We start from the raw sequence: 10,376 nt of genomic DNA on the forward strand, positions 1-10,376 counted from the left end.
CAGATGGAGTGAAAAGAAGGGCCATCTGTACCCCAAGGTTTATAGCAGCAATGGCCCCATTTGCAAAACTGTGGAAAGGACCAAGATGCCCTTCAACGGACGAATGGATAAGGAAGATATTGTCCATATACACTATTGAGTATTATGCCTCCATCAGAAATGATGAATACCCAGCTTTTTTAGCAACATGGATGGGACTCGAAGAGATGATGCTGAGTGAAATAAGTCAAGCAGAGAGAGTCAATTATCTTTCGGTTTCACTTATTTGTGGAGCATAACAAAAAGCATGGAGGACATGGGGAGTTAGAGAGAAGGGGTTTGGGTAAATTGGAAGGGGAGTTGAGTCATGAGAGACTATGGACTCTGAAAAACAATCTGAGGGTTTTAAGGGCGGGGGGTGGGAGGTTGGGGGAATCAGGTGGTGGATATTGAAGAGGGTAGGGTTGCATGGAGCACTGGGTATGGTGCAAAAACAATGAATACTGTTACGCTGAATAAATAAATAAATAAATAAATAAATAAATAAAGCTCTCTTTAAACCCTAAGAAAACATTATTGATATCGTGAAAGAATTGCTGTTGTACCTTATTATCTACTGTGACATCGTAATAATTATGATGGAATTGATATTTCAGTCAATGGCTGATATCTACAAGCATCAATGTACTTTTCTCAGTTTATGGTATATTAAAGTAAGATCTACACTCAATGGTAATATATCCATGTAAAAATAATCAGTTTAAAAAAAATAATCAGTTTAATATAAAATGTTCTCTCTGACAAAATATATCGTAAATATATTAATGCAAATGGACATGAAAATGTGAGAATTTGAACACAAGAAAATTTTAGAACAATAATTGTATTTGAAACAGACATATTATGCACTGAAAAAGGAAATGTATTTTGAGTCCAGAGCCTGTCATGGACCCCCTGCAGAGGCGGGAGATTGCAACTAAATAGGGAATGCTATGTGGCCCCTGGGTGGCTCAGGGTGTTAAGCCTCTGCCTTCAGCTCAGGTCATGGTCTCAGAGTCCTGGGATCAATCCCCACATCGCATCAGGCTCTCTTCTCAGTGGGGAGCCTGTTTCCTCTCTCTCTCTACCTGATGCTCTGCCTACTTGTGATCTCTCTCTGTGTCAAATAAATAAACTAAATCTTAAAAAAAAAAAAGAATGCTTTAGTATGGCCTAGGTAGCCTAAATTTTATTTTAGAAAAGTACAGCTAATTTCATGCACATGTAGGACATGATCACAGAGCTGTTAATCCTGTTGGGTGAATTCTTGGCATTGTGGAATTTTTTAAAGATTTTATTTATTTATTTGAGAGTGAGAGAGAGAGAGCATGAGAGGGGAGAAGTTCAGAGGGAGAATCAAATTCCCTTTTGGAGCTAGGAGCCTGATGCATGATCATGACCTGAGCTGAAGGCAGTCCTTCAACCAACTGAGTCACCCAGGTGCCCAGGCATTGTGGATTATTGACTGGACAGAAATCATTCCCATTTTCATGTTGTCAGTTTAGGAAATGAGTGATGTCATCTATGGAAGAGTTGGTCCACATTGGAAACAGAAGATTTTAACTGCAGTCTGATTGAGCAGAGTTATACTATTTACTTTAGAAAATGGTTTAGGAGCTAGTTCATAAATGTGCTCTCTGGAAGGGTATCGATGAGGGTCTTTGTAAGGATAGTGTTGAGTCATATTGGGTGGGATTTTCATGGGCTCACATGAAACTCAGGGAATAAAGCTTGGGAGAGTGAAATCCTCAACAATGATGGTAGGAAATAAGCATTTCCTAGTTCTTTCCTGTATCTGGGGGCTGGAAGGAGTGGTGGCCTTGGAAGAGGGGGACTCGCTAGCCTAGTCAGCCTGCACAGCCCCCGCACAGGAGCCCCAGCTGAGTGCTGTCCAGAAGTTTTCTCCCAAGCGGAGACAGTGGAGGAAAAGGGCATGATGAGATAATCCAAGAACTTTTTTCCCCCTTGTTGGAGGGGTGCCAGGTATTGATTTTGGAGAACTTGCCTACGACGACCAATTGATTATAAAGATGTCTTTTTTATTATTTTACCTTTTTTTCAAGCAGCAAATCTGGTTCCCCCTCTTTCCCAACAGATTAGTCTCAAATCATTCTGTTGCCACCATTCCTGTTTAAGGAGAGCTTAAACAACTTCCTCTGCCTTGGTTCTGTTTTTCTTTTAATTAATTTTTTAAATTTTTTTGCATCAGTATTAATGTTTTTGCCTACTTTGCATCTTTATTCAAAAGTGTACACTTCCTTTGTCAATCTATGGACATGTCCATATATGAAGGAGATAGTTGGGTCCAAAAGAATAGGATTATTTTTTTAACACAAATTTTGCCCAACTTTACTGCTTTCTGTGTTTAACTATGGCATTAAAAAATGACTTTGGGACACCTGGGTGGCTAAGTCAGTTAAACTTCTGCCTTAGGCTCAGGTCATGATCCCAGAGTCCTGATAGAGAGCCCTGCATCTGGCTTCCTGATGGGTGGGGTGCCTGCTTATTTCTCTCCTGCTCCCTTTGCTTGTGTTTTCTGTTAAATAAATAAATATAATCATTTAAAATAAGTTAACTTAAGAATACATAAAAACAAAAAAATAAAGTTCTCCTTGCCTGTCACTAACTTTCCAGTGCAATAATAGTTACATCTGAGAGCAAAGTAGGATGCTTTGTGAAAATCAGTGAGTGTGTTTTCAACTTTTTAGGAAGAATGTCCCTGAAAAATCCAAGGATGACATGTGTATGGATAAAAATGTATGATGGTAAGTATGCTGGTTTTAGTGGCAGTGGTGAAGGTGGTAGAAAATATCACAGCTACTGTGCATGGGTCACTCATGCCACTCAGGTTTTACATATCCAGTACAAATTATGCCTTTCAATCTTGTTATACTTTTTGTTTATTATTCAGATTTATTTAGGTATAAGTAACAAAAACTATATTTATTTAAGGTGCACAGCTTCATTTAAGATACTTACACTTTACAATAATTACTACAAAGTGCATATCCACCAATTCAATTAGCGTGTGTGTGTGTGTGTGTGTGTGTGTGTGTGTGTCTGTGTGTAAGAACATTACCAACTGGTGAGGTCTGCAGTAACAGAAAATTTCAAGTATACAATGTTGTTAACTATATATAAATTTCTATAAATAGATATTTTCAACATATATCCTGGAAACTTAGCATTTGACTCACATCTTCCCATTTCTCACTGCCTGTAGTCACTGACAATTGTCATTCTACTCTTTACTTCTAAAGATTGACTATTACATTTCCTAAACAATTATAATTATAACGTGTTTGTCTTTCTGTGTTTGACGTATTTCACTTCTCTCAATGTCCTCCAGGTTCTTCCATGTTGCTGTTATTTCATTTTTCCATTCATTTGTCAATGCATATGCAAAATTAATTTCCATATTTTATTATTGTGATTCACACTGCAGTAATGATTACAAGAGTAAAGCATATATTCAATTTTGATTTCATATCATTTTATTTCCTTTGCATATATATCCAGAAGTGGGATTGTTGGAACATAGGAAAATTTTACTTTTAAATTTTTGAAGAACTTCTGTACTATTTTCCATAATGGCTGTGCTAATTTTCAGTCCCACTAGTACTGCTCAAGTGATGTGTTTTCTCCACGTTATCTCCTACTCTCAATTTTTTTTCATTTTGGATAATATCCATTCTAAGAAGTGTGGGATTATATCTCATGATTTTGATCTGCTCTACTTGTGAGGTAGGGACTCAGAGAGTGAATTCACTAATCCAAGTTCACATTTATAGGAAGAGACTGTTAGCATTAGATCTAGCATTGGCTCCAAAAATCTGCAGCATGCTTTGCAATAAAGCAAAATAAACCCTACTTCAATCTGTACCCAAACTCAAAATATATACTGATAAATCAGATATCTCTCCATATATCTATCAACTTATGTATTAATCAGTTCTAATTCACAATTGTGATATTTCATGAAGGTGCATAGAGAAGCAACAGTAACATACTGTGCATTTTAGATTTCTCTGTATTATAAAATCCTCAGGGGCACAAGTTCTATAACCATCTAAACAAATAAGAATACACATTGCATAAGTATTTAAAAAGAGCACTAATTCCTAAGTCACTAAAGCATTCTGAACTCTGTCTTGTATATTCTTTTTAATAGAAACTGTTATGGAAACATTAGAAGGCACAAAAAATTCCATGTATGACTCATTGCAGAGATGAGTGCAAGACTCCAGAGGATTCTCCTCTCTGTAATCTGATTCATTATAAGAAAGTCATTTCACAATATTTTAAAACCTATATAACTGAAAGCAAAGCAAAATAATTATTATCTACAGATATTACAGATACAAGTGTGAACACATTTTTCAATGAACTGAAGTAGACTCTGTACAGCCAGTAGGTTCAAGGTAGTCCTGGGGAAAAAGGTCTGATAGGTCCTTCAGGGAACTCTTCCCCTACAGGTGAGTAAAGAAGCTTATTTTGCTAAAGTACATACAAAAGTATGACAGAGTTCTTGAAAAGAGAAGGCAACCCAAATTTATATGAAAACTGGTGCTATTTTTTTTTAGTCTGAGATTCTTATAAAATTTTGGCAAAGTGATAGAAAATTCTTAGTTCAATGCACATTTTTGTTGGAGCTATGCAATAATCAGACAAAATCGATTGTGACCAGACTGATTTGGTGACCTGAATGATATATTTTTGACATTCATTTGCTTCAGAAGAAAACTCTACATTCTCTGGTATCTAGAGGACACATTTCTAGATTTGCCACTGGATCACTATATGGTTTTGTATAAATTACTTCTCATCACATGGAATCCACATTGAATCTTTTTTTTTCACATTGAATCTTTATAATAATAATTCTATATTTGAAAAATCTCTTTATTCCATGTATATGTGAATCAATAAAGGGAGATGTTTTTCAAGTTTTACTTCCAATTGAATAAGAACATGAGAAACATAAGAAAAATAATATCTGTACTGATAATCCTTGTTAAATGTTATTAAAGTAAATTAAAACTGGAAATATGCAAATTATTTATAAATGACATTATTTAGAGCAACTTCTTCATTATGGTGAGGAATAAACTAAATATATACATTTACAAAGCAATTTACAGAAGAGCTATTAAAGAGGAGAATGATTTGTTGTGAGGAAAATCACCTAGGAAAACTTTTGTATAGGGTAGGCCATGGATGAGAGTTCACTGAGAGAATCTGGAAGTGATGCGTGTATTCTCTACCCTATTGATTAAAGTTGTGTTTTTGCAGAGAACAAGAGAAACTATGGTTAAGACTGCAGATCAGAGCAAACAAGAAATATCTTGAACTGACAATATAGAAGCACTAAAACTATTCATAAATAAATAAGTTTCATGCATTCTTTACTCTGTTTCATCTGTAGTAGATTTTTAATTAAAGCTTTTATATTTTTATTTTAATTTCTATTTAGTTCTGAACAGTTAACCACTTTTTACTTCATAATTGTTGCCTAAAATAGTTTGTGTTAAGATAGAATTCTTTTTAAATACAAGTTTAATGTATATAAATATATGCATCTACTTACCAACTATATTAAGACAGGGAATCCAAAGAATTCCCTTAATTCTCTGAACATGATTTATCATCAACTATCTGTAGTCATATTGGTGGTTGTATTAACCACAAGAGACTTTGGTCCGGATTAAATAAAATTAATTTCTAGCATAAATCTTGACATATTGTAGGTTCCACCCTGTGGAGATGGTCAATGAAAGTGTAGAGTTCTATCTTCTCTGCCATGTGTGGACCTTGTTCAGGTTCAAGTCTTAGTTCTCCTATTCACTAAGAAACCAACTCTTTCCCTTTTTCTCCACTGCATATTGTCAGTAATGCTGATGCCAGACCCAAATGTTCTAGCGAAGTTTAAAAGACTGAAGCAGGTGCAAATCTTTTGCAAATTAAATAGGTTAGTTTTCATTATGTCATTGGGTAAAATTAAAATAAGGGGGAAATAATCTAATTATTTTTACATGAAAATATAATTCTTCACATTAGAGTTTGTAACCAGATATTCAATATCTCAAGTGGCTTCCGTGTCAGATGCAATGCATCTTTACCTTATAAACACACCCAGCTTCCCAGGTTTTCCTCTGGAAATTGACAGTGACACCCAGTATTTGAAAAGCAATTGCTTCATATAGACCCAGCATCCTGATGAGGGTATTATGCAGAATATTAGGAGAAGCACATCTGCAATAATTTGAGTACATGTAAATTACTAATTGAAATAACTTTTTTAAATCACTTTAGTATATTACTCGAAGAATGGATGGATATGGCATCAACAAGCCACAGGGTAAAATGACAGTTCCATAACATATGTCTCTTGACATCAAGGCCAATTCTTCACATTCATTTACAATTTTTCCTAGTACTTTATCAATATTTTAAACAATATGCTCATCTCTAATGTTTGATTCCTAAATCCGAAATACCAGACCATGATTTGTAACTCAGGCCACTGTGGATAAAGAGTCACCCCCTTCCTACAACATCACTGTTTTCCTCTTCCCTCCCCAATCTATCAACATAGCCTAGCCATACACTACATTATGTCTGAGGATATGCATCAAGAGCTTTGCTTCATCTCATGGAATGTATTGTTCACATATAAAATATACAACAGTATTGTGAAACATGTTATTTTATAAGCATAGCTATATAGATTTCATCTCATAGTACCATAATTTCTCTCAAGGAAAATTTAGGATATCTGTCTACCTCATTTGGAGGTTTATCAAGAAATTGTTTTCAAGATAATATTTAGTATTTTCAAGAAGATATCATTTAATAGATTAATTATATCATTTTTCTGTGCTCTTTACCTCATCTTTCATCAGTGTAATTCACATATTGGTTTAGAGAAAAGCTTTCTTTTTATAATATTAACTTAAGAGTAAATAAATTTTTTGACAAAAATAAATTGATGTCATAGGCATTTACAGAAATGCCCATGAGTATATGCTGGGTCATCTTATATTATTCCTCTCATTCTCTTAACTGTTCTAAGTGTCATATTTTGTATTTCACTGTTGCTTTCTGGTTGATTCTCATCAATTTATCTTTTGACACTTTTATTAAGTTTATTATTTAAATTATTTTCATTTATTTTACAAAAGGCTTTTATTGTTATTGGGCACTTTATTTTATAAAATACATATCATTTTTACTTTGGATTTAACAAATTCTCAGATTTCCCTGAAGACACCAGATTTTTTTGTAAAAGTTTCTTGCATTTATCCTTTTTTAAAATTTAATTTTATCTTTTCAGTGTTCCAAGATTGTGTTTATGCACCACACCAAGTGCTCCATGCAATACGTACCCTCCTTAATACCCATAGCGAGGCATTTATGTAAGTCATTTTTAATTCTGTGTGTGTGTGTGTGTCTATCTTTCATATAATGAATTCCTCAATATTCTGATGGTTTTGTTCCTAGAAAAGTATGAGACTGAAGCATAGACTCCTTTGTTGGTCTTTCCTCCCAGATGGTATTCCTTCTGGAGAAGATTTCCTCCACTCCTTCCTATTTAGAATACTCTCAAAATACCATTTCTCCTACTCCTTTTAAGTGTCTGTTCCTTAAAATGTTTCCACTCCAAATGTTCTTATCTCCAATTCCACCCTCTATTCTGTTTTCCACTCTAACTTATGCAGATTTACTGTTTTATTATTATGTAAGTTGAGTTTTATGACAGAGGGCGATACATATAGGAGCTAAACTCACACATATCAAAAAATGGAAAGAGTTTCCAGTACACAAAAGCAAGAGGTCAAGCAGAAAAAGGAAAGATGCCATAAAACAATGCATAATGTTATACAATACAGATGTTTTCAGAGAGTGTAAGCAGAGTCAAGGAACTACAATAAAATGTTAGAGAAAATTGTTAGGAAAGTAGTTTCTTTAAAGCATTTGGATATTGAATGAGGAGGACAAAATCTGCTTCCTATAATTTATAGTTGTCAATAACAATTCATTGTAGATTTCTGGGGGAAAAAGAAGCAGATATGAAGTCTTGGCATCAAAACATCCAAGTGATCAAACCAAAAGGATATATATCTACAGTATGACACTGTCAAAGTGTAGTAAAATATACTCAAGTATGAGTCTATAATTTTTGCATTTAAAATGCCTTATAATGCATACTTAACAAGTATAAGGCCTGATGATGATAATAACTAAACTTTTACAGGAAAATAAAATATGAATATCTTCATAAAGTCAGAAAAATATATTATCCTTAAAAATTTACTCATTTCCATGAAGTATTTCGGGGATGGACATTTACATGTCATCAAGATTTTAACTATGAGGATTTTTTTTTCAGAATATGTGTTAATTTTTTAAGAGCTGCAATGTATCCTGAATAAATTACAGTGGAACTAAAATAATGAATTAATAAGAGATTATTTTTCTTTACCTACTATGTGTCTCTCTTTAGGGAAAATGAAGTTACTGTCCCATGGAAAATACTAACCAAACATCAACTGATTCTTCTTCCTGGGGTTATTCCCACCATCAAGTATTGGCCTATGTTTCTTCACTGTCAGTTTTCTTATTTTCCTAATGGTTCTGTTTGGTAACCTGTCCATGATCATCCTAATCCTTCCAAACACCCATCTCCATACACACATGTATTTTCTACTTAGTCATGTCCCTCAAGGACCTGAACTACATCTCCAGTATGGTTCCAAAGATGGTTTCTGATAATCAGTCTGGAAATAAGTATATTTCTTTCATTGGGTCTACAATTCCGAGTTTCTTATTCATTGATTTATCTGATGCAGAAGGATTACTATTGACCTCTGTGGCCTATGATCATTATGAGGCAATTTGCTTTCCTCTCCACTATGCTACTTGTATTATCAAAAGAGAGTGTGTGGTGATAATAAGAGGATCTTGGATGATGAGCTCAATCAACTCCTGGGCCCACACTGCATATGATTTATGTATCTCTTTTTTATAGATGCAGAGCCATCAACAATTTACTTCATGATGTCCCAGCCATGTCCTGCATGGACAACTGTGTCTATGAGTGCCCAGTTTTTGTAAGCATCACCCTCTTCCTTGTGTTTCCTTGACCTGCAGCACCCATCTCACTGTAATGACTTTCTACTATGCACCCTTTGCTCACACATACTTACGCCCTAGATCCTTCCAATCTCCCACAGAGGACAAGGTCCTTGCTGTCTTCTACACCATCTTGACCCTCGTGCTCAACCTGATCATTTACAGCCTGAGACACAGGGTAAAGCGGACCCTGAGAAGAGTAATTCAGAGGATCTGCTCTGTAAAAATGTAACAAAGTTCTCAATGAGCCCTACTGCTCAGAAGTCCATTAATTTTACCTTGTACACTCTTTTAGAACAATGTCATTCTAGGATTTAAGATGAAGATTTTATAATCCAGAAAATAAATAATAAAGATTTGACAAAATAGTTATATGTTACCAATAACTCTATTTTTCTGGTAATTTTTCTTTTTTATTTCTTTTTTTTTCCAAATAATTTATTAAATGTAGGTTGAAGTCTAAAAGCCACGGATATTCTTAATAGTTTGGGTACCTAAGCAATACAGTAAATTGGACCACAGAAGCCAAAATATGGAAAGAATCTAGTTGTCCATCGGCAAATGAATGACTAAAGAAAATATGTTATATATACCATTATATAAAATCGATATATATGTATAGATCATATATGTATAGATCTATATATAAATTGTATCTATACATGTGTATATTTCTATAGATATACAGATAGAATCTATAGATATATAGCATATGTTATATAGATATGTACACATATATAGATATGTAATACATATTAGACATCAGATATATAGGTATACAATATAATATTACTAAGCCATGAAAATAGAATGAATTTTTGTGATTTACAGTGACATGAATGAAGTTAGGGAGTATTACTCCAAGCGAAATAAGTCAGAGAAAGACATAATTGAGTTTTCACTCATATGTGAATTCATAAAAGAAAGGAGCAAAGGGGAAAAAAGATACAGAGGCAAATCAATAAACAGATCTTTAACTCTAAGGAAAAAGCAGAAGGTCACCTAAGGGAGGGTGGTTGGACTGGGTTAAATTGGGAATGGGGATTAAGGAGTACACATGTGATGAGTACCAGTTGCTTTATGGAAGTGATGAATCACCATATTATATACCTACAACTATTATTGTTCTGTATATTATCTAACTGGAATTAAAATTAAATCTTAAGTGGTGACCAATGATAAAACTGTATCTACAGTAGACAATTGGTGTAGCAAGCATAGACTGC

The 10,376-nt window shown here is 34.2% G+C and overlaps 1 pseudogene; it reads left to right on the plus strand.

Moving 5' to 3' along the window:
* Nucleotides 1-8,542: 8,542 nt before the first annotated feature.
* Nucleotides 8,543-9,382, plus strand: LOC116585540 (annotated as a pseudogene).
* The last annotated feature ends 994 nt before the right edge of the window (nucleotides 9,383-10,376 follow it).

Source organism: Mustela erminea, chromosome 3 (assembly GCF_009829155.1).
Source record: "Mustela erminea isolate mMusErm1 chromosome 3, mMusErm1.Pri, whole genome shotgun sequence".
Taxonomy (NCBI): Eukaryota; Metazoa; Chordata; class Mammalia; order Carnivora; family Mustelidae; genus Mustela; species Mustela erminea.